The 23,552-nt window shown below is 43.4% G+C and overlaps 8 non-coding genes across 8 annotated transcripts; 2 read left to right on the top strand and 6 right to left on the bottom strand.

Moving 5' to 3' along the window:
• Nucleotides 1–440: 440 nt before the first annotated feature.
• On the bottom strand, nt 441–624 carry LOC140286317 (U2 spliceosomal RNA). The gene has a single exon (XR_011911156.1). It is a non-coding gene; the product is annotated as a U2 spliceosomal RNA (small nuclear RNA).
• A 308-nt stretch (nt 625–932) lies between these two features.
• LOC140286323 (U5 spliceosomal RNA) lies at nt 933–1,046 on the bottom strand. The gene has a single exon (XR_011911161.1). It is a non-coding gene; the product is annotated as a U5 spliceosomal RNA (small nuclear RNA).
• Nucleotides 1,047–13,452: 12,406 nt separating this feature from the next.
• Nucleotides 13,453–13,566, top strand: LOC140286345 (U5 spliceosomal RNA). The gene has a single exon (XR_011911181.1). It is a non-coding gene; the product is annotated as a U5 spliceosomal RNA (small nuclear RNA).
• A 308-nt stretch (nt 13,567–13,874) lies between these two features.
• LOC140286313 (U2 spliceosomal RNA) lies at nt 13,875–14,058 on the top strand. The gene has a single exon (XR_011911152.1). It is a non-coding gene; the product is annotated as a U2 spliceosomal RNA (small nuclear RNA).
• Nucleotides 14,059–18,486: 4,428 nt separating this feature from the next.
• LOC140286305 (U2 spliceosomal RNA) lies at nt 18,487–18,677 on the bottom strand. Its single transcript, XR_011911145.1, has one exon. It is a non-coding gene; the product is annotated as a U2 spliceosomal RNA (small nuclear RNA).
• Nucleotides 18,678–18,993: 316 nt separating this feature from the next.
• LOC140286321 (U5 spliceosomal RNA) lies at nt 18,994–19,107 on the bottom strand. The gene has a single exon (XR_011911159.1). It is a non-coding gene; the product is annotated as a U5 spliceosomal RNA (small nuclear RNA).
• A 2,198-nt stretch (nt 19,108–21,305) lies between these two features.
• On the bottom strand, nt 21,306–21,489 carry LOC140286312 (U2 spliceosomal RNA). The gene has a single exon (XR_011911151.1). It is a non-coding gene; the product is annotated as a U2 spliceosomal RNA (small nuclear RNA).
• A 308-nt stretch (nt 21,490–21,797) lies between these two features.
• Nucleotides 21,798–21,911, bottom strand: LOC140286338 (U5 spliceosomal RNA). The gene has a single exon (XR_011911175.1). It is a non-coding gene; the product is annotated as a U5 spliceosomal RNA (small nuclear RNA).
• Between the last annotated feature and the right edge of the window lie 1,641 nt (nt 21,912–23,552).

Below are 23,552 nucleotides of genomic sequence, written 5' to 3'. Positions count from 1 at the left end.
TGAAAAAGCATTTGATCGGGTCTCGCATCAATATCTCTTTCAGGTGTTGCAGCCATCGAAAAGGGCCCGATTGTTCCTACTTGGTGAGCTTTGCTTGGTTGAGACGCTTGCCCCCCCCCCCCCCCACCCCCCCCCTGCTCCTCGGCTGACCAAGTAGAAACAATCTATTCGATGGCTGCCTTGTCTTTTACTCTGTGCAAAAGACAAGGCAGCCACAAACACCACGGGAACACCGTATTGAGGCTTTGTTCTGACCACTCATTCGGTGTCGCGTTTCTTTCAAGCAATTCTCCTGGTTAGCCCGCACTCGGCTCGCTCCCAGAGCCGTGTTAAAGTCCACTTCGCATTCACTATCTTTTCTCAGCAGATTAAAAGAAAGTTTCATCTTGGGCTCCCTGAAACTTCCATCCTGCACCGCTGTTTGCTTTTTCACAAGAGCAGAGGAGAGCGCACGTTCCCAGCGGCACTGCAGTACCGGGTCGAGGCTTGGAGTGAAGGGAGCAAGCTTCTTTTTCAACTCCTATTCTTAAAATCCATTTAATATGTTGTCCTCGTATAGAGGACATATTAAACTGATAAGAACGGATACTACACTTGATCTTAGCCAAAAGGCCGAGAAGCGATAACTGTCCACTGTTTCAGGTCCGAGGGCCCTTGCTGGCACAATGCGCACTTGTAGCAGTGTTCTTTTTATGGCCATAGGTGGCCAGAGTGTCACGTTGCACCTCCGCCCACCCGCTGCACTGAGCACTCTTCAGCCCTTTTAAATGGTATAACTTTGCACTCCCGCATGCTCCAGCAAGCACCATTCAAGCAACAACTTTGCACTCCAGCTTCGAATATCGGCACAGTCGCAACAAGTAAGGCGACTCTACTCAGAGAAGTCACTCTGCAAAGTAGCAAGATTGCTTTTGCACGGACAGAAAGGGCTTCACCCGCAAAGGTAAAGCCTGCCAAAAATAGAAACAACTCATTAGTGCTGCTCTCCACGGAAGTCTTTAGTAAAAGGCGAAAGACTTGTATGTTATGAAGAGAAACCAGAGTACGATTATCCGTCACTGCGGGAGCAGGGCATCAGGCTAGTTGGTATAGCCACCTTCCCCATGGTGAGCTTTGCTTGGTTGAGACGCTTGCCCCCCCCCCCCCCTTGCTCCTCGGCTGACCAAGTAGGAACAATCGGGCCCTATTCGATGGCTGCCTTGTCTTTTACTCTATGCAAAAGACAAGGCAGCAACAAAAACCCCACGAGAATCCCGTATTGAGGCTTTGTTCTGACCGCTCATTCGGGGTCGCATTTCTTTCAAGCAATTCTCCCGGTTAGCCCACACTCGGCTCGCTCCCATAGCCGTGTTAAAGTCTACTTCGCATTCACTCTCTTTTCTCAGCAGACTCTTGGGATTTTATCTATAAAATGAATTCCTTCACTCAAACTATGTGAAAACTGCTTTGTCGTTCATATTTACCATGTCTAGAAAGATTTAAACAAAAAAAACAACGTTGTACTTTGCAGTAAAAGAAAGAGCAAATCTAAAGTTTCAGAAATCCGAGAATAAGCTTACTTTCATGAGTGCTTCACGATTTCGGATTTTGCTATAAAATGAATTCCTTCACTCAAACTAAATTAAAACTGCTAAACCGCTAATCTGTTACATGTAAGGCAGATGTCAAATTCACCGAAATAGGATCTAAGGGTATTCGGCCAATCGAGCTGTAGCAGCTTCGGTAAAAGAGTATAAGTTGAAGAGTTTGTGAATAAAGGTGTGCGCACACATAGTGAGCTGTAGGAAAATAGGCAGGGAGCAATGCCGGCTGGGGTATATGTTCTTGTATGTTTTCTGACTGTTTGATTTGAATGTGTTGTGTAAGTGTCCTGTTGAATGTTTGGGCTTTGACACTTCACTGTGGTTGTTAACTGTGTGGTGTGTCCTGAAATGTTATATGTTTGGGCTGTGTGACATGCTTAATGCTTGTCAGTAGCTACCCACTTATTCATATATAGCAACTGACAACATAAGAAGTCTGGACATACTTTGATAGTAGTTGTAGAAGTATCCTTATTGATAATAGATAAACTAATTCATAGTGATAGAACAGTAGATGAACAGGTGCCTGCACGTCTCACGAAAATAAAATGGGTGTATGATTGCTGACGGCAGAGCAATACTGCCAAACTTATGAGTTCTTGTGGCAAACTTGATTCAGTGTCTTGACGTGTATACGCTGTTTCGCTGACTTGATTGTCACAAGAAACAAAGTGTGTTTGATAAGATCCGACCATTTTATTACGGGAGGATCAGTATGTATGGATTCTGATGTGACTGATAAACCCATTCGTATCTTAAGCATAATCTAATACGTGAGACAACGCCCTGGCACACAATCAAAAAAAAAAAAGAGAGAGCGGTTTTGTGTCCCCACAGTCCATAATGTAGAAAAGAGAGAAAAAAGCCTTTCTGATTTGGTGTGTGTGCTCATAGTGCAGAGTGTAGAGAAAAGAGAGAAAAGAAAGCCGTTTTGGTGTCACGGGTGTTGTGACTTACACACACACATTTCTGAATTGAGAAAAGAAATTATTTTAGAGGAAGCAGTAGAGTTTAGATCCCACATTTGTTGATAGGCATTCTTTTATTTCTTCACTTCTGATGAAGTTTCAACAATAAACAACAAACTTTGTATTATGAGAAAGAACCAGACTCATTCTTCAGGAATCCGAAAATAAGCACGAATTCGGATTCTCCTATAAAACGAATTAATTAACTCAAACCAAGTTAAGACTGCCTTGTCCTTCATATTTATTCATGTCTAATCAAGTTTCAACGATAAACAACGTTGTATTTTGTAGAATGAGAAAGAACTTCTTCGGCAATAAGCATCTCTCGACATATGACGAAGTACAGATTTTGCTAGAAAATTAATTCCTTCTATCAGCCTGATTTAAAACTGTTTGTCCTCCTTATTTATCCACTTCAAATCAAGTTTCAACAAATAAAAAGATGTTGTAGTTTGAGAAAGTACAACTTAATCTTCAGCAATCAGTATAAAAAGAGGTGCAAATGCCAACCATACATACCTAAAAGGTGGAGCGGAAGTATTCAGCTACAAGTAGGTGTGAATGTTCGACTATAATTTGTAAAAAGCGGGTAAGAAAAGGTTCGAATGCCCGACTATATATTAACCAAAGCGGGAGGAGAGGTCTTCGGATGAGAGTGGGTGAGAATTTCCAACCATAATCTATAAAATACGGTGAAAAAAAATATGTGAATGCCTCATAGAACACTAAAAGCGGAAGTGTTCGGCTGCAAGAAGGTGTGAATGTCCGACTATATTTGGTGAAAAGCAGGTGAAGCAAGGTCTGAATGCCCAACCTTACATCATCAAAAGCGAGATCAGAGGTGTTTGGCTGCAAGAAGGCCATAGTTTTCCAAAAGCGGGTAAGGTGCGAATGTCCGACTAAATATCAACAAAATTTTGGGCGGAGGTCTTCGGATGCAAGTGGGTGTGAATATTCCACCATACAAGTATGGTGGAGAGGAAGCTGTGAATAGCCGACCATAGTTTGGAAAAAGCGGGTAAGAAAAGGTTTGAATGCCCGAACATACACCATCAAAAGAGGGAGCGGAGGTGTTCCGCTGTACGGAGGTGTGAATGTCCGACCATTGTTGGTAAAAAGCGGGTAAGAAAAGGTTAAAATACCCGACTATACACAATCAATAGCGGGAGCGGATGTGTTCGGCTACAAGAAGATGTGAAAGTCCGACCATGGTTTGTAAAAAGCGGGTAAGAAAAGGTGCGAATGTCCGACAATGTATGATCAAAAGAGAGAGCGGAGGTTTTCGGATACAAAAAGGTTTGAATGTCCCACCATAGTTTGTAAAAAGCGGGTAAGAAAAGGTTCGAATGTCCGACTATACACCATCAAAAGCGGGAGCAGAGGTGTTCCGCTGTAAGACGGTGTGAATGTCCAACCATAGTTGGTAAAAAGCGGGTAAGAAAAGGTTAAAATACCCGACTCTACACAATCAATAGCGGGAGCGGAGTTGTTCGGCTACTAAAAGGAGTGAAAGTCCGACCATGGTTTGTAAAAAGCGGGTAAGAAAAGGTGCGAATGCCCGACAATGTATGATCAAAAGAGGGAGTGGAGGTTTTCGGCTGCAAGAAGGTCTGAATGTCCAACCATAATTTGTAAAAACCGGGGAAGAAAAGGCTCGAAAGCCCGACTATACACCATCAAAAGTGGGAGCGGAGGTGTTCAGCTGCAAGACGGTCTGAATGTCCATCAATAATTGCTAGAAAACATGAAAGAAAATTTTCGAATATCAAACTGCACATGATCATAAGCGGGAGAGGAGGTGTGAATGTCTACCCATAATTACTGAAAAATGGGTAAGAAAAGGTGCGAATGCCTAACCATACATCATCAAAAGAGGGAGCGGAGGTGTTCCGCTGTAAGACGGTGGGTGTGAATGTCCGACCATAGATGGTAAAAAGCGGGTAAGAAAAGGTTAAATTACCCGACTGTACACAATCAAAAGAGGGAGCGGAGTTGTTCAGCTAAGAGAAGGTGTGAAAGTCCGACCTTGGTTTGTAAAAAGCGGGTAAGAAAAGGTTCGTATGCCCGAATATACACTATCAAAACCGGAAGCGTAGGTGTTCGGCTGCAAGAAGGTGTGAACGTCCGACCAAAGTTTGTAAAAAAGCAGTTAAGAAAAGGTTCAAATATCTAACCAAACATAATCAAAAGCGGGAGCAGAGCTGTTCGACTGCAAGTAGGTGTGAATGTCAGAGAATAATTTGCAAAAAGCTGATGAAAAAGGGTGAGAAATCCCGACTATACACCATCAAATGCGGTAGCGGAGTTGTTCGGCTGTGAGTAGGTGTGATTCTCCAACCATAATTGCTGAAAAATGTGTTAGAAAAGGTAAGAATGCCGGTCCATACATCATCAAAAGCGGGAGAGGTGGTGTTTGGCTGCAAGTAGGTCTGAATGTCCATTAATAATTGCTTTAAAACATGAAAGAAAATTTTCGAATATCAAACCTTACATGATCATTAGCGGGAGAGGAGGTGTTCAGCTGCAAGAAGATGTGAATATCCACCCATAATTACTGAAAAATGGGTAGGAAAAGATGCGAATGTCCAACCATAAATTATCAAAAGCAGGAGTGGAGTTGTTCAGCTACAAGAAGGTATGAAAGTCCAACCATGGTTTGTAAAAAGCGGGTAAGAGAAGATTCGAATACCCGAATATATACCATCAAAAGCGGAAGCGGGGGTGTTCGGCTGCAAGAAGGTGTGAACGTCCGACCAAAGTTTGTAAAAAGCAGTTAAGAAAAGGTTTGAATATCCAACCGAACATAATCAAAAGCGGGAGCAGAGCTGTTCGACTGCAAGTAGGTGTGAATGTCAGATCATAATTGCTGAAAAATGTGATAGAAAAGACTAGAATGCCGGACAATACATCATCAAAAGCGGGAGAGGTGGTTTTCGGCTGCAAGGTCTGAATATCCAACCATAATTTGTAAATATCGGGGAAGAAAAGGCTCGAAAGCCCGACTATACACCATCAAAAGCGGGAGCAGAGGTGTTCAGGTGCAAGAAGGTCTGAATGTCCGACCAATAATTACTGAAAAATGGGTAAGAAAAGGTGCGAATGCCAAATCATACATCATCAAAAGCAGGAGCGGATGTGTTCGGCTACAAGAAGGTTTGAATGTCCAACCATAGTAAGTAATAGGTGGGTAAGAAAAGGCTCGAATGCCCGACTATACACCATCAAAAGCGGAAGCAGAGGTGTTCGGCTGCAAGAAGGTCTTCATGTCCGACCAAAGTTTGTAAAAAGCATTAAGAAAATGTTCGAATATCCAACCAAACATAATCAAAAGCGGGAGCAGAGCTGTTTGACTGCAAGTAGGTGTGAATATCAGATCATAATTTGCAAAAAGCTGATGAGAAAGGGTGAGAATGCCCGACTATACACTATCAAATGTGGGAGCGGAGGTGTTCGTCTGTGAGTAGGTGTGAATGTCCGACCATAATTGCTGAAAAATGTGTTAGAAAAGGTAAGAATGCCGGACCATATATCATCAAAAGCGGGAGAGGTTGTGTTCGGCTGCAAGAAGGTGTGAATGTCCAGCCATAATTACTCACAAACGGGTAAGAAAAGGTACTATTGCCAGACCATATATGATCAAAACAGGGAGCGGAGGTGGTTCAGCTGCAAGAAGGTTTGAATGTCCGACTAAAGTTTGTAAAAAGCGGGTAAGACAAGGTGTGAATGCCCGACAATGTATGATCAAAAGAGGAGCGGAGGTTTTCGGCTGCAAGAAGGTCTGAATGTCCACCCATAATTACTGAAAAATGGGTAAGAAAAGGTGCGAAAGCCCAACCGCACATGATCATAAGTGGATGAGAAGGTAGTAAGTAGTGCAAGTAGGTGTGAATCTAAGATCATAATTTGTAAAAAGCGGGTAAGAAAAGGTAAGAATGCCCAACCATAAATTATCAAAAGCGGCAGCAGAGTTTCGGCTGGTATTTATCAATGTCTAGATAGATTTCAACAAAAAACAACGTTGTACTTTGCAGTAAAAGAAAGTGCAAATCAAAAGTTTTAGGAATCCGAGAATAAGCTTATTTTCATGAGTTCTGCACGATTTCGGATTTTATGTATAAAATGAATTTCTTCACGCAAACTAAGTTAACACTGCTTTGTCCTTCATATGTACCCATTTCTACATATATTTCAAGCATAAACTTCCTCATACTACCCTGAATGAGAAAGAGCCACACTTGTGATTAAGCCATACCTCCCTTTTGAGGAGTTCTGCATGATTTGGGATTTTATCTATAAAATTAATTCCTTCACTCAAACTATGTTAAAACGGCTTTTACCTTCATATTTATCAATGTCTCGATAGATTTAAACAAAAAAACAACGTTGTACTTTGCAATAAAAGAAAGAGCAAATCAAAAGTTTTAGGAATCCGAGAATAAGCTTATTTTCATGAGTTCTGCACGATTTCGGATTTTATGTATACAATGAATTCATTCACTCAAACCAAGTTAAAACTGCTTTTTCCTTCATATTTATCAATGTCTAGATCGACTTCAACAAAGAACAACATTGTATTTTGCAGTAGAAGAAAGAGCAAAACTGAAGGATCAGGAATCCGAGAATAAGCTTCTTTTCATACGTTCTGCATGATTTGGGATTTTATGTATAAAATGAATTCCTTCTCTCAAACTAAGTTAACACTGCTTTGTCCTTCATATGTACCCATTTCTACATATATTTCAAGCATAAACTTCCTCATACTACCCTGAATGAGAAAGAACCACACTTGTGATTAAGCCATACGCCCCTTTTGAGGAGTTCTGCATGATTTGGGATTTTATCTATAAAATCAATTCCTTCACTCAAACTATGTTAAAACGGCTTTTACCTTCATATTTATCAATGTCTAGATCGACTTCAACAAAGAACAACACTGTATTTTGCAGTAGAAGAAAGAGCAACACTGAAGGATCAGGAATCCGAGAATAAGCTTATTTTCTTATGGGCAAGTGGGAACTGCTTTGTCCTTCATATTTATCAATGTGTAGATGGATTTCAACTTCTTCTACTGCATCTTCTTCACACCTTCTTGTAGCCGAACACTTCCGCTCCCGCTATTGATTGTGTACAGTCGGGTATTTTAACCTTTTCTTACCCGCTTTTTACCAACTATGGTCGGACATTTACACCGTCTTACAGCGGAACACCTCCGCTCCCGCTTTTTATGGTGTATAGTCGGGCATTCGAACCTTTTCTTACCCGCTATTTACAAACTATGGTAGGACATTCAAACCTTCGTGTATCCGAAAACCTCGGCTCTCTCTTTTGATCATACATTGTCGGACATTCGCACCTTTTCTTACCCGCTTTTTACAAACCATGGTCGGACTGTCACACCTTCTTGTAGCCGAACACATCCGCTCCCGCTATTGATTGTGTACAGTCGGGTATTTTAACCTTTTCTTACCCGCTTTTTACCAAGTATGGTTGGACATTCACACCTTCGTACAGCGGAACACCTCCGCTCCCTCTTTTGATGGTGTATGTTCGGGCATTCAAACCTTTTCTTACCCGCTTTTTCCAAACTATGGTCGGCTATTCACAGCTTCCTCTCCACCATACTTGTATGGTGGGATATTCCCACCCACTTGCATCCGAAAACCTCCGCCCCAAATTTTGTTGATATTTAGTCGGACATTCGCACCTTACCCGCTTTTGGCAAACTATGGCCTTCTTGCAGCCAAACAACTCTGATCTTGCTTTTGATGATGTAAGGTTGGGCATTCAGACCTTGCTTCACCTGCTTTTCACCAAATATAGTCGGACATTCACACCTTCTTGCAGCCGAACACTTCCGCTCCACCTTTTAGTGTTCTATCACACCTTTTCTTTCACCGCATTTTATACATTATGGTTGGAAATTTTCAACCACTTTCATCCGAAGACCTCTCCTCCCGCTTTTGTTAATATATTTGAACTTTAGTTTGACATTCAAACCTTCTTGCAGCTGAACCACCTCCGCTCCCTGTTTTGATCATATATGGTCTGGCAATACTACCTTTTCTTACCCGTTTGTGAGTAATTATGGCTGGACATTCACACCTACTTGCAGCCGAACACAACCTCTCTCGCTTTTGATGATGTATGGACCGGCATTTTTACCTTTTCTAACACATTTTTCAGCAATTATGGTCGGAGATTCACACCTACTCACAGCCGAACAACTCCGCTCCCGCATTTGATGATGTATAGTCGGGCATTCTCACCCTTTCTCATCAGATTTTTGCAAATTATGATCTGACATTCACACCTACTTGCAGTCGAACAGCTCTGCTCCCGCTTTTGATTATGTTTGGTTGGATATTCGAACCTTTTCTTAACTTCTTTTTACATATTTCGGTTGGACGTTCACACCTTCTTGTAGCTGAACACTTCCACTCCTGCTTTTGATGATGTATGGTTGGGCATTCACACCTTTTTTTTGCCCATTTTTCAGGAATTATGGGTGGACATTCACACCTTGCAGCTGAACACCTCCTATCCCACTTATGATCATGTGCGGTTTGATTTTCGAAAAGTTTCTTTCATGTTTTCTAGCAATTATTGATGGACATGTAGACCTTCTTGCAGCTGAACACCTCCGCTCCCGCTTTTGATCATACATTGTCAGGCATTCGCACCTTGTCTTACCCACTTTTTACAAACTTTAGTCGAACAGTCACACCTTTTTGCAGCCGAACACCACCTCTACCGCTTTTGATGATGTATGGTCCAGCATTCTTACCTTTTCTAACACATTCTTCAGCAATTATGGTCGGACATTCACACCTACTCAGAGCCGAACACCTCCGCTCCCGCATTTGATGGTCTATAGTCGGGCATTCTACAGCGGAAAAGACTCATTCTTATGTTTGGTTAGATATTCGAACCTTTTCTTAACTGCTTTTTACAAACTTTGGTCGGACGTTCACAATATCTTGCAGCCGAACACCTCCGCTTCCGCTTTTGATGGTGTATATTCGGGCATACGAACCTTTTCTTACCCGCTTTTTACAAACCAAGGTCGGACTTTCACACCTTCTCTTAGCTGAACAACTCCGCTCCCTCTTTTGATTGTGTACAGTCGGGTAATTTAACCTTTTCTTACCCGCTTTTTACCATCTATGGTCGGACATTCACACCGTCTTACAGCGGAACACCTCCGCTCCCTCTTTTGATGATGTATGGTTAGGCATTCGCACCTTCTCTTACCCATTTTTCAGTAATTATGGGTAGACATTCACACCTTCTTGCAGCTGAACACCTCCTCTCCTGCTTATGATCATGTGCAGTTTGATATTTGAAAATTTTCTTTCATGTTTTCTAGCAATTATTGATGGACATTCAGACCGTCTTGCAGCTGAACACCTCCGCTCCAGCTGTTGATGGTGTATAGTCGGGATTTCGAGCCTTTTCTTCCCCGATTTTTACAAATTATGGATGGACATTCAGACCTTCTTTCAGCCGAAAACCTCCGCTCCCTCTTTTGATCATACATTGTCGGGCATTCGCACCTTTTCTTACCCGCTTTTTACAATTCATGGTCGGACTTTCACACCTTTTAGTAGCGGAACAACTCTGCTCCCGCTATTGAGTGTGTACAATAGGGTATTTTAACCTTTTCTTACCTGCTTTTTGCCAATTATGGTTGGACATTCACACCTTCTTACAGCGGAACACCTCCGCTCCCTCCTTTGATGGTGTATGTTCGGGCATTCGAACCTTTTCTTACCCGCTTTTTACAAACTATGGTCAGACATTCAAACCTTCTTGTAGCCGAACACATCCACTCCTGCTTTTGATGATGGGTATTCAAACCTACTTGTTGCCCGCTTTTCATTAATTATGGGTGGACATACACACCTTGTCGCAGCCAAACACCTCCGCTCCCTGTTAGGATCATGTATGGTTGGGCATTCGTACCTTTTCTTACCCATTTTGCAGTAATTATGGGTGGACATTCACACCTTCTTGCATTTGAACACCTCCTCTCCCGCTTATGATCATGTGCGGTTTGATTTTCGAAAATTCTCTTCCATGTTTTCTAGCAATTATTGATGGACATTCAGACCTTCTTGCAGCTGAACACCTCCGCTCCAGCTGTTGATGGTGTATAGTCTGGCTTTCGAGCCTTTTCTTCCCAGATTTTTACAAAATATGGATGGACATTCAGACCTTGTTTCAGCCGAAAACCTCCGCTCCCTCCTTTGATCATACATTGTCGGGCATTCGCACCTTTTCTTACCCGCTTTTTACAAACCATGGTCGGACTTTCACACCTTTTAGTAGCGGAACAACTCTGCTCCCGCTATTGATTGTGTACAATCGGGTATTTTAACCTTTTCTTACCTGCTTTTTGCCAACTATGGTCGGACATTCACACCTTCTTACAGCGGAACACCTCCGCTCCCTCTTTTGATGGTGTATGTTCGGGCATTCGAACCTTTTCTTACCCGCTTTTTACAAACTATGGTCAGACATTCACACCTTCTTGCAGCCGAACACTTCCGCTCTACCTTTTAGTGTTCTATGGGGTATTCACACCTTTTTTTTCACCGCATTTTATAGATTATGGTTGTAAATTCTCACCCACTCTTATCCGAAGACCTCTCCTCCTGCTTTGGTTAATATATAGTCGGGCATTCGAACCTTTTCTTACCCGCTTTTTACAAATTATGTTCGAACATTCACACCTACTTGCAGCCGAACACCTCCGCTCCCGCTTTTGATGGTGTATAGTCGGGCTTTTGAGCCTTTTCTTCCCCGGTTTTTACAAATTATGGTTGGACATTCAGACCTTGCAGCCGAAAACCTCCGCTCCCTCTTTTGATCATACATCGTCAGGCATTCGCACCTACTTGCAGCCGAATACTTCCGCTCCACCTTTTAGTGATGTATGGTTGGCATTTGCACCTTTTCTTACCCTTTCTTACCCTACTGATTGCTTAAGATTAAGTTGTTTTTTCTCAAACTACAACATTTTTTTAATTGTTGAAACTTGATTTGAAGTGGATAAATAAGGAGGACAAACAGTTTTGAGTCAGGCTGATAGAAGGAATTAATTTTATAGCAAAATCTGTATTTCGTCATATGTCGAGAGATGCTTATTGCTGAAGAAGTACAAAGTACAACGTTGTTTATCGTTGAAACTTGATTAGTCATGAATAAATATGAAGGACAAAGCAGTCTTAACTTGGTTAGAGTTAAGGTTTTATAGGAGAATCCGAATTCGTGCATAACTCGTAAAATAGAGCTTATTTTCGGATTCCTGAAGAATGAGTCTGGTTCTTTCTCATAATACAAAGTTTGTTGTTTATTGTTGAAACTTCATCAGAAGTGAAGAAATAAATGAATGCCTATCAACAAATGTGGGATCTAAACTCTAGTGCTTCCTCTAAAATAATTTCCTTTCTCAATTCAGAAATGTGTGTGTGTAAGTTACAACACCCGTGACACCAAAACGGCTTTCTTTTCTCTCTTTTCTCTACACTCTGCACTGTGAGAACACACACCAAATCAGAAAGGCTTTTTTCTCTCTTTTCTACATTATGGACTGTGGGGACACAAAACCGCTCTCTCTTTTTTTTTTTGATTGTGTGCCAGGGCGTTGTCTCACGTATTAGATTATGCTTACGATACGAATGGGTTTATCAGTCACATCAGAATCCATACATACTGATCCTCCCGTAATAAAATGGTCGGATCTTATCAAACACACTTTGTTTCTTGTGACAATCAAGTCAGCGAAACAGCGTATACACGTCAAGACACTGAATCAAGTTTGCCACAAGAACTCATAAGTTTGGCAGTATTGCTCTGCCGTCAGCAATCATACACCCATTTTATTTTCGTGAGACATGTGCAGGCACCTGTTCATCTACTGTTCTATCACTATGAATTAGTTTATCTATTATCAATAAGGATACTTCTACAACTACTATCAAAGTATGTCCAGACTTCTTATGTTGTCAGTTGCTATATATGAATAAGTGGGTAGCTACTGACAAGCATTAAGCATGTCACACAGCCCAAACATATAACATTTCAGGACACACCACACAGTTAACAACCACCGTGAAGTGTCAAAGCCCAAACATGTAACATTCAACAGGACACTTACACAAGACATTCTAATCAAACAGTCAGACAACATACAAGAACATATACCCCAGCCGGCATTGCTCCCTGCCTATTTTCCTACAGCTCACTATGTGTGCGCACACCTTTATTCACAAACTCTTCAACTTATACTCTTTTCCCAAAGCTGCTACAGCTCGATTGGCCGAATACCCTTAGATCCTATTTCGGTGAATTTGACATCTGCCTTACATGTAACAGATTAGCGGTTTAGCAGTTTTAATTTAGTTTGAGTGAAGGAATTCATTTTATAGCAAAATCCGAAATCGTGAAGAACTCATGAAAGTAAGCTTATTCTCGGATTCCTGAAACTTTAGATTTGCTCTTTCTTTTACTGCAAAGTACAACGTTGTTTTTTTTTTGTTTAAATCTTTCTAGACATGGTAAATATGAAGGACAAAGCAGTTTTAACATAGTTTGAGTGAAGGAATTCATTTTATAGATAAAATCCCAAGAGTCTGCTGAGAAAAGAGAGTGAATGCGAAGTAGACTTTAACACGGCTCTGGGAGCGAGCCGAGTGTGGGCTAACCGGGAGAATTGCTTGAAAGAAACGCGACACCGAATGAGCGGTCAGAACAAAGCCTCAATACGGTGTTCCCGTGGTGTTTTTGTTGCTGCCTTGTCGATTGCACAGGGGCAAGCGTTTCAACCAAGCAACGCTCACCATGGGGAAGGTGGCTATGGCAACTAGCCTGATGCCCTGCTCCCGCAGTGACGGATAATCGTACTCTGGTTTCTCTTCATAACATACAAGTCTTTCGCCTTTTACTAAAGTCTTTCGTGGAGAGCAGCACTAATGAGTTGTTTCTATTTTTGGCAGGCTTTACCTTTGCGGGTGAAGCCCTTTCTGTCTGTGCAAAAGAAATCTTGTTACTGTGCAGAGTGACTTCTCTGAGTAGAGTCGCCTTACTTGTTGCGATTGTGCCGATGTTCGAAGCTGGAGTGCAAAGTTGTTGCTTGAATGGTGCTTGCTGGAGCATGCGGGAGTGCAAAGTTATACCATTTAAAAGGGCTGAAGAGTGCTCAGTGCAGCGGGTGGGCGGAGGTGCAACGTGACACTCTGGCCACCTATGGCCATAAAAAGAACACTGCTACAAGTGCGCATTGTGCCAGCAAGGGCCCTCGGACCTGAAACAGTGGACAGTTATCGCTTCTCGGCCTTTTGGCTAAGATCAAGTGTAGTATCTGTTCTTATCAGTTTAATGTGTCCTCTATACGAGGACTACATATTAAATGGATTTTTAAGAATAGGAGTTGAAAAAGAAGCTTGCTCCGTTCACTCCAAGCATCGACCCAGTACTGCAGTGCCGCTGGGAACGGTGCGCTCTTCTCTGCTCTTGTGAAAAAGCAAACAGCGGTGCAGGATGGAAGTTTCAGGGAGCCCAAGATGAAACTTTCTTTTAATCTGCTGAGAAAAGAGAGTGAATGCGAAGTAGACTTTAACACAGCTCTGGAAGCGAGCCGAGTGTGGGCTAACCGGGAGAATTGCTTGAAAGAAACGCGACACCGAATGAGTGGTCAGAACAAAGCCTCAATACGGTGTTCCCGTGGTGTTTGTGGCTGCCTTGTCTTTTGCACAGAGTAAAAGACAAGGCAGCCATCGAATAGGGCCCGATTGTTCCTACTTGGTCAGCCGAGGAGCAAGGGGGGGGAGCAAGCGTCTCAACCAAGCAAATCCCACCAAGTAGGAACAATCGGGCCCTATTCGATTGCTGCAACACCTGAAAGAGATATTGATGCGAGACCCGATCAAAAGCTTTTTCAAAGTCTAAATTTAAGATGACAAGCCGGGTGTTTCTGTCTCTAGCGTAATCAATGATGTCTCGAATCAGTACGAGGCTGTCGGTGAGTTGTCTCTCTGAGATGGCACAAGCCTGGTCTGGGTGAATTACCTCCTCTAAAACAGAGGACATCCGTGTCGTTAAAACCTTGCTAAAAAGTTTACAGTCAAAGTTTAAAAGTGTGATGGGCCTCCAATTCTTTAGGTCAGTCTTATCATTTTTATCAAAAGTGAAGAAATAAATGAATGCCTATCAACAAATGTTGGATCTAAACTCTAGTGCTTCCTCTAAAATAATTTCCTTTCTCAATTTAGAAATGTGTGTGTGTAAGTCACAACACCCGTGACACCAAAACGGCTTTCTTTTCTCTACACTCTGCACTATGAGCACACACACCAAATCAGAAAGGCTTTTCTCTCTCTTTTCTACATTATGGACTGTGGGGACACAAAACCGCTCTCTCTTTTTTTTTTATCGTGTGCCAGGGCGTTGTCTCACGTATTAGATTGTGCTTAAGATACGAATGGGTTTATCAGTCACATCAGAATCCATACATACTGATCCTCCCGTAATAAAATGGTCGGATCTTATCAAACACACTTTGTTTCTTGTGACAATCAAGTCAGCGAAACAGCGTATACACGTCAAGACACTGAATCAAGTTTGCCACAAGAACTCATAAGTTTGGCAGTATTGCTCTGCCGTCAGCAATCATACATCCATTTTATTTTCGTGAGACATGTGCAGGCACCTGTTCATCTACTGTTCTATCACTATGAATTAGTTTATCTATTATCAATAAGGATACTTCTACAACTACTCTATCAAAGTATGTCCGGACTTCTTACGTTGTCAGTTGCTATATATGAATAAGTGGGTAGCTACTGACAAGCATTAAGCATGTCACACAGCCCAAACATATAACATTTCAGGACACACCACACAGTTAACAACCACAGTGAAGCGTGTCAAAGCCCAAACATGTAACATTCAACAGGACACTTACACAACACATTCAAATCAAACAGTCAGACAACATACAAGAACATATACCCCAGCCGGCATTGCTCCCTGCCTATTTTCCTACAGCTCACTATGTGTGCGCAGACCTTTATTCAGAAACTCTTCAACTTATACTCTTTTACCGAAGCTGCTACAGCTCGATTGGCCGAATACCGAATAATCCTAATTCGGTGAATTTGACATCTGCCTTACATGTAACAGATTAGCGGTTTAGCAGTTTTAATTTAGTTTGAGTGAAGGAATTCATTTTATAGCAAAATCCGAAATCGTGAAGAACTCATGAAAGTAAGCTTATTCTCGGATTCCTGAAACTTTAGATTTGCTATTTCTTTTACTGCAAAGTACAACGTTGGTTTTTTTGTTTAAATCTTTCAAGACATGGTAAATATGAAGGACAAAGCAGTTTTAACATAGTTTGAGTGAAGGAATTCATTTTATTGATAAAATCCCAAGAGTCTGCTGAGAAAAGAGAGTGAATGCGAAGTAGACTTTAACACGGCTCTGGGAGCGAAAGAAACGCCATACCAAATGAACGGTCAGAACAAAGCTTCAATACGGTGTTCCCGTTGTGTTTTTGTTGCTGCCGCTGTTTGCTTTTTCACAAGAGCGCACCTGTTGAGGGGGGGCCTGGGGGGGCCTGGGTGATGGTGGGTCTCAGGCCCGGGCTGCTGCGACTGGTGTGACCGGGTGGTTTGTTTGTTTGTTTTTTGTTGTTGTTTGTTTGTTTTTTGTAGAGGTCCTCCGGAGTGGGGTTGGGTTGAGTGGGGTGGGGCGGGATGGGTACCTTCTGGGGGTACAGTAGCTCCCAGAATATGGTCGCTGCAGGCCCCGAGCCTGGTGGACATCAGGCCCTCCTGTCCTGTGTTGGCTCCCTGGTAGCGGGGATGCCTATTGCAGCCAGTCCCTGGCTGCCCCCAGTGTATATCCCCATACCCCTCTCCCTTCTGGCTCCTGTACACAGCACACACTCACACATGAAGGGTTTTGGGGGCGTGTGTGTTCGGTGGGGTGTAGTGGACTCTGCAGTAGTTGCACTCTGCAGTTCCCACCCCTGTTTTAATTACACCTTAGACATTACTACTTATCAAACACACTCACACACACACATTAGGTCTTGGGGGGTGGTTACACTGAGTGGCATCTGGTGGGTGGGGCTCTTTGGGTATGTAGGCTGCCCAGAGGGCCACGCTCCCAGTTCTACAAGTTTGGCTGCCCCTCAATTTTAATTGCTCACTATTAGAAAATATTGAAGAGCCAGAAGGGTGAGGGGAGGGGTCTTCTTCGCACACCCCTGCTTCCTGGTTGCTGCTCGGGGCGGGAGGGGCCAGGAGGATTAATTAATTGTTCTGCTGGTTTGGGGTCTGTGGTGGCTGGGGGGCTGCTGGCCCCCTGGTGTGCCCGCTGCACTACACCCCAGCGGAGTCGAGGGAGGGAGGACGTGTGGATGTATGGGACATGAAAGTGTGTGTGGTAATGATTGGGCCTGGATCTTGGACTTGCTGTCGCCTGGCCTGCCTGTGCTTCTCCCGATGGGGGGGGCGGCGTGGCCTCTCTCCGCTGCTCGCGACTTCACCCACCTGTGGGCACGTCTTGACTCCCAGGGCACTTGGCCAGGGGTGCTGGGGCAGGCGCTGACCCACTGTGTGGCTGTCTGGGGCGCTTGGCCCTCCTGGGTATTGGGTGGGGCCTCTGTCGGGGGGTTTGGGGGCGCTCGGGCTCCTGGGGCCCGGATCCAGTGCACGGCCCATGTCTGGGCGGCTGGGGCCTGGCGACGTCGGTGGGCTGTTGCCCCTGGCTCCCGGAGGGCCTCTGCCCTATGCTTATGGGGGCTCTTTCCGGGGGCTTCCTCTGCAGTCTTCTGGGTGGATGCGTGGTTGCCCCTGCGGTGGGCTTCCTGGGTTCTGTGCTCTGTGGGGGCTGCTGGTGGCCTGGGTCTTGTGGCCCTCTCTGCCTGCTTCTGATTGCTTGGGGGGGCTGTGGATTGTGGCCCTGTACGCTTATACACTCATAACTAAGCACGGTTATCATGTAGGTCCTGTGCCATGGGTGTTGCATGTTCTCACACACACACAACCACATTCATTAGTCCAGTAGCATGGTCGCTAAGCAGTTGATGTATTATCATGTCGTCTCAGGTCATCTATATCCACAGCTGTGTTGTATGCGATGTATGTTCTGTTTTTCTCTTCTTTCCTCTTCTTCTTTCCTTGTCCCCCGGTCCGGTTCAGTTCTATTACATGTCATATATTGTAAACAGAAATAAATAAATGGGCATCAAGGGGAGCTTTACATTTATAAAACTTCCCTTGGCAAAGCAAATCTGTTTGGCATCAAAGGTATTCAGACTACAATTCTGCTGCCATAATGCTGAACACGATAAGGGGAAAAAAAAAAAAAGTAAAGAAGACAGTTCTGCCGAAAGCCAGGGACTAGACCTGTTCTAAGTTCTGTACTTTTTAAAAGGGAGCCAACACAGGACAGGAGGGCCTGATGTCCACCAGGCTCGGGGCCTGCAGCGACCATATTCTGGGAGCTACTGTACCCCCAGAAGGTACCCATCCCGCCCCACCCCACTCAACCCAACCCCACTCCGGAGGACCTCTACAAAAAACAAACAAACAACAACAAAAAACAAACAAACAAACCACCCGGTCACACCAGTCGCAGCAGCCCGGGCCTGAGGCCCACCATCACCCAGGCCCCCCCAGGCCCCCCCTCAACAGGTGCGCTCTTGTGAAAAAGCAAACAGCGGCAGCAACAAAAACACAACGGGAACACCGTATTGAGGCTTTGTTCTGACCGCTCATTTGGTATGGCGTTTCTTTCGCTCCCAGAGCCGTGTTAAAGTCTACTTCGCATTCACTCTCTTTTCTCAGCAGACTAAAAGAAAGTTTCATCTTGGGCTCCCTGAAACTTGCATCCTGCACCGCTGTTTGCTTTTTCACAAGAGTAGAGAAGAGCGCACCGTTCCCAACGGCACTGCAGTACGGGGTCAATGCTTGGAGTGAACGGAGCAAGCTTCTTTTTCAACTCCTATTGCTAAAAATCCATTTAATATGTAGTCCTCGTATAGAGGACATATCAGATATTAAACTGATAAGAACAGATACTACACTTGATCTTAGCCAAAAGGCCGAGAAGCGACAACTGTCCACTGGTTCACGTCCGAGGGCCCTTCCTGGCACAATGCGCACTTGTCCGCTAACACCCCTGTTCTTTTTATGGCCATAGGTGGCCAGAGTGTCACTTTGCACCTCCGCCCACCTGCTGCACTGAGCACTCTTCAGCCCTTTTAAATGGTATAACTTTGCACTCCCGCACGCTCCAGCAAGCACCATTCAAGCAACAACTTTGCACTCCAGCTTCGAACATCGGCACAGTCGCAACAAGTAAGGCGACTCTACTCAGAGAAGTCACTCTGCACAGTAACAAGATTTCTTTTGCACAGACAGAAAGGGCTTCACCCGCAAAGGTAAAGCCTGCCAAAAATAGAAACAACTCATTAGTGCTGCTCTCCACAGAAGTCTTTAGTAAAAGGCGAAAGACTTGTACGTTATGAAGAGAAACCAGAGTATGATTATCCGTCACTGCGGGAGCAGGGCATCAGGCTAGTTGCCATAGCCACCTTCCCCATGGTGAGCGTTGCTTGGTTGAAACGCTTGCCCCTGTGCAATCGACAAGGCAGCAACAAAAACACCACGGGAACACCGTATTGAGGCTTTGTTCTGACCGCTCATTCGGTGTCGCGTTTCTTTCAAGCAATTCTCCCGGTTAGCCCACACTCGGCTCGCTCCCAGAGCCGTGTTAGAGTCTACTTCGCATTCACTCTCTTTTCTCAGCAGACTCTTGGGATTTTATCTATAAAATGAATTCCTTCACTCAAACTATGTTAAAACTGCTTTGTCCTTCATATTTACCATGTCTAGAAAGATTTAAACAAAAAAAAAACAACGTTGTACTTTGCAGTAAAAGAAAGAGCAAATCTAAAGTTTCAGGAATCCGAGAATAAGCTTACTTTCATGAGTTCTTCACGATTTCGGATTTTGCTATAAAATGAATTCCTTCACTCAAACTAAATTAAAACTGCTAAACCGCTAATCTGTTACATGTAAGGCAGATGTCAAATTCACCGAAATAGGATCTAAGGGTATTCGGCCAATCGAGCTGTAGCAGCTTTGGTAAAAGAGTATAAGTTGAAGAGGTTGTGAATAAAGGTGTGCGCACACATAGTGAGCTGTAGGAAAATAGGCAGGGAGCAATGCCGGCTGGGGTATATGTTCTTGTATGTTGTCTGACTGTTTGATTTGAATGTGTTGTGTAAGTGTCCTGTTGAATGTTACATGTTTGGGCTTTGACACTTCACGGTGGTTGTTAACTGTGTGGTGTGTCCTGAAATGTTATATGTTTGGGCTGTGTGACATGCTTAATGCTTGTCAGTAGCTACCCACTTATTCATATATAGCAACTGACAACATAAGAAGTCTGGACATACTTTGATAGTAGTTGTAGAAGTATCCTTATTGATAATAGATAAACTAATTCATAGTGATAGAACAGTAGATGAACAGGTGCCTGCACATGTCTCACGAAAATAAAATGGGTGTATGATTGCTGACGGCAGAGGAATACTGCCAAACTTATGAGTTCTTGTGGCAAACTTGATTCAGTGTCTTGACGTGTATACGCTTTTTCGCTGACTTGATTGTCACAAGAAACAAAGTGTGTTTGATAAGATCCGACCATTTTATTACGGGAGGATCAGTATGTATGGATTCTGATGTGACTGATAAACCCATTCGTATCGTAAGCATAATCTAATACGTGAGACAACGCCCTGGCACACAATCAAAAAAAAAAAGAGAGAGCGGTTTTGTGTCCCCACAGTCCATAATGTAGAAAAGAGAGAAAAAAGCCTTTCTGATTTGGTGTGTGTGCTCACAGTGCAGAGTGTAGAGAAAAGAAAGCCGTTTTGGTGTCACGGTTGTTGTGACTTACACACACACATTTCTAAATTGAGAAAGGAAATTATTTTAGAGGAAGCACTAGAGTTTAGATCCAACATTTGTTGATAGGCATTCATTTATTTCTTCACTTCTGATAAAAATGATAAGACTGACCTAAAGAATTGGAGGCCCATCACGCTTTTAAACTTTGACTGTAAACTTTTTAGCAAGGTTTTAACGACACGGATGTCCTCTGTTTTAGAGGAGGTAATTCACCCAGACCAGGCTTGTGCCATCTCAGAGAGACAACTCACCGACAGCCTCGTACTGATTCGAGACATCATTGATTACGCTAGAGACAGAAACACCCGGCTTGTCATCTTAAATTTAGACTTTGAAAAAGCTTTTGATCGGGTCTCGCATCAATATCTCTTTCAGGTGTTGCAGCAATCGAATAGGGCCCGATTGTTCCTACTTGGTGAGATTTGCTTGGTTGAGACGCTTAGTCCCCCCCCTTGCTCCTCGGCTGACCAAGTAGGAACAATCGGGCCTTTATTCGATGGCTGCCTTGTCTTTTACTCTGTGCAAAAGACAAGGCAGCCACAAACACCACGGGAACACCGTATTGAGGCTTTGTTCTGACCACTCATTCGGTGTCGCGTTTCTTTCAAGCAATTCTCCCGGTTAGCCCACACTCGGCTCGCTTCCAGAGCTGTGTTAAAGTCTACTTCGCATTCACACTCTTTTCTCAGCAGATTAAAAGAAAGTTTCATCTTGGGCTCCCTGAAACTTCCATCCTGCACCGCTGTTTGCTTTTTCACAAGAGCAGAGAAGAGCGCACCGTTCCCAGCGGCACTGCAGTACTGGGTCGATGCTTGGAGTGAACGGAGCAAGCTTCTTTTTCAACTCCTATTCTTAAAAATCCATTTAATATGTAGTCCTCGTATAGAGGACACATTAAACTGATAAGAACAGATACTACACTTGATCTTAGCCAAAAGGCCGAGAAGCGATAACTGTCCACTGTTTCAGGTCCGAGGGCCCTTGCTGGCACAATGCGCACTTGTAGCAGTGTTCTTTTTATGGCCATAGGTGGCCAGAGTGTCACGTTGCACCTCCGCCCACCCGCTGCACTGAGCACTCTTCAGCCCTTTTAAATGGTATAACTTTGCACTCCCGCATGCTCCAGCAAGCACCATTCAAGCAACAACTTTGCACTCCAGCTTCGAACATTGGCACAATCGCAACAAGTAAGGCGACTCTACTCAGAGAAGTCACTCTGCACAGTAACAAGATTTCTTTTGCACAGACAGAAAGGGCTTCACCCGCAAAGGTAAAGCCTGCCAAAAATAGAAACAACTCATTAGTGCTGCTCTCCACGAAAGTCTTTAGTAAAAGGCGAAAGACTTGTATGTTATGAAGAGAAACCAGAGTACGATTATCCGTCACTGCGGGAGGAGGGCATCAGGCTAGTTGCCATAGCCACCTTCCCCATGGTGAGCGTTGCTTGGTTGAAACGCTTGCCCCTGTGCAATCGACAAGGCAGCAACAAAAACACCACGGGAACACCGTATTGAGGCTTTGTTCTGACCGCTCATTCGGTGTCGCGTTTCTTTCAAGCAATTCTCCCGGTTAGCCCACACTCGGCTCGCTCCCAGAGCCGTGTTAGAGTCTACTTCGCATTCACTCTCTTTTCTCAGCAGACTCTTGGGATTTTATCTATAAAATGAATTCCTTCACTCAAACTATGTTAAAACTGCTTTGTCCTTCATATTTACCATGTCTAGAAAGATTTAAACAAAAAAAAAACAACGTTATACTTTGCAGTAAAAGAAAGAGCAAATCTAAAGTTTCAGGAATCCGAGAATAAGCTTACTTTCATGAGTTCTTCACGATTTCGGATTTTGCTATAAAATGAATTCCTTCACTCAAACTAAATTAAAACTGCTAAACCGCTAATCTGTTACATGTAAGGCAGATGTCAAATTCACCGAAATAGGATCTAAGGGTATTCGGCCAATCGAGCTGTAGCAGCTTTGGTAAAAGAGTATAAGTTGAAGAGTTTGTGAATAAAGGTGTGTGCACACATAGTGAGCTGTAGGAAAATAGGCAGGGAGCAATGCCGGCTGGGGTATATGTTCTTGTATGTTGTCTGACTGTTTGATTTGAATGTGTTGTGTAAGTGTCCTGTTGAATGTTACATGTTTGGGCTTTGACACTTCACGGTGGTTGTTAACTGTGTGGTGTGTCCTGAAATGTTATATGTTTGGGCTGTGTGACATGCTTAATGCTTGTCAGTAGCTACCCACTTATTCATATATAGCAACTGACAACATAAGAAGTCTGGACATACTTTGATAGTAGTTGTAGAAGTATCCTTATTGATAATAGATAAACTAATTCATAGTGATAGAACAGTAGATGAACAGGTGCCTGCACATGTCTCACGAAAATAAAATGGGTGTATGATTGCTGATGGCAGAGCAATACTGCCAAACTTATGAGTTCTTGTTACAAACTTGATTCAGTGTCTTGACGTGTATACGCTGTTTCGCTGACTTGATTGTCACAAGAAACAAAGTGTGTTTGATAAGATCCGACCATTTTATTACGGGAGGATCAGTATGTATGGATTCTGATGTGACTGATAAACCCATTCGTATCGTAAGCATAATCTAATACGTGAGACAACGCCCTGGCACACAATCAAAAAAAAAAAGAGAGAGCGGTTTTGTGTCCCCACAGTCCATAATGTAGAAAAGAGAGAAAAAAGCCTTTCTGATTTGGTGTGTGTGCTCACAGTGCAGAGTGTAGAGAAAAGAGAGAAAAGAAAGCCGTTTTGGTGTCACGGGTGTTGTGACTTACACACACACATTTCTGAATTGAGAAAGGAAATTATTTTAGAGGAAGCACTAGAGTTTAGATCCCACATTTGTTGATAGGCATTCATTTATTTCTTCACTTCTGATGAAGTTTCAACAATAAACAACAAACTTTGTATTATGAGAAAGAACCAGACTCATTCTTCAGGAATCCGAAAATAAGCTCTATTTTACGAGTTATGCACGAATTCGGAT

Source organism: Leuresthes tenuis, unplaced genomic scaffold, assembly GCF_036924035.1.
Source record: "Leuresthes tenuis unplaced genomic scaffold, fLeuTen1.0.hap1 SCAF_83, whole genome shotgun sequence".
Lineage (NCBI taxonomy): Eukaryota > Metazoa > Chordata > Actinopteri > Atheriniformes > Atherinopsidae > Leuresthes > Leuresthes tenuis.
Note: the sequence above shows the minus strand (reverse complement) of the source record. Positions and strands in the feature narration are given on the sequence as shown.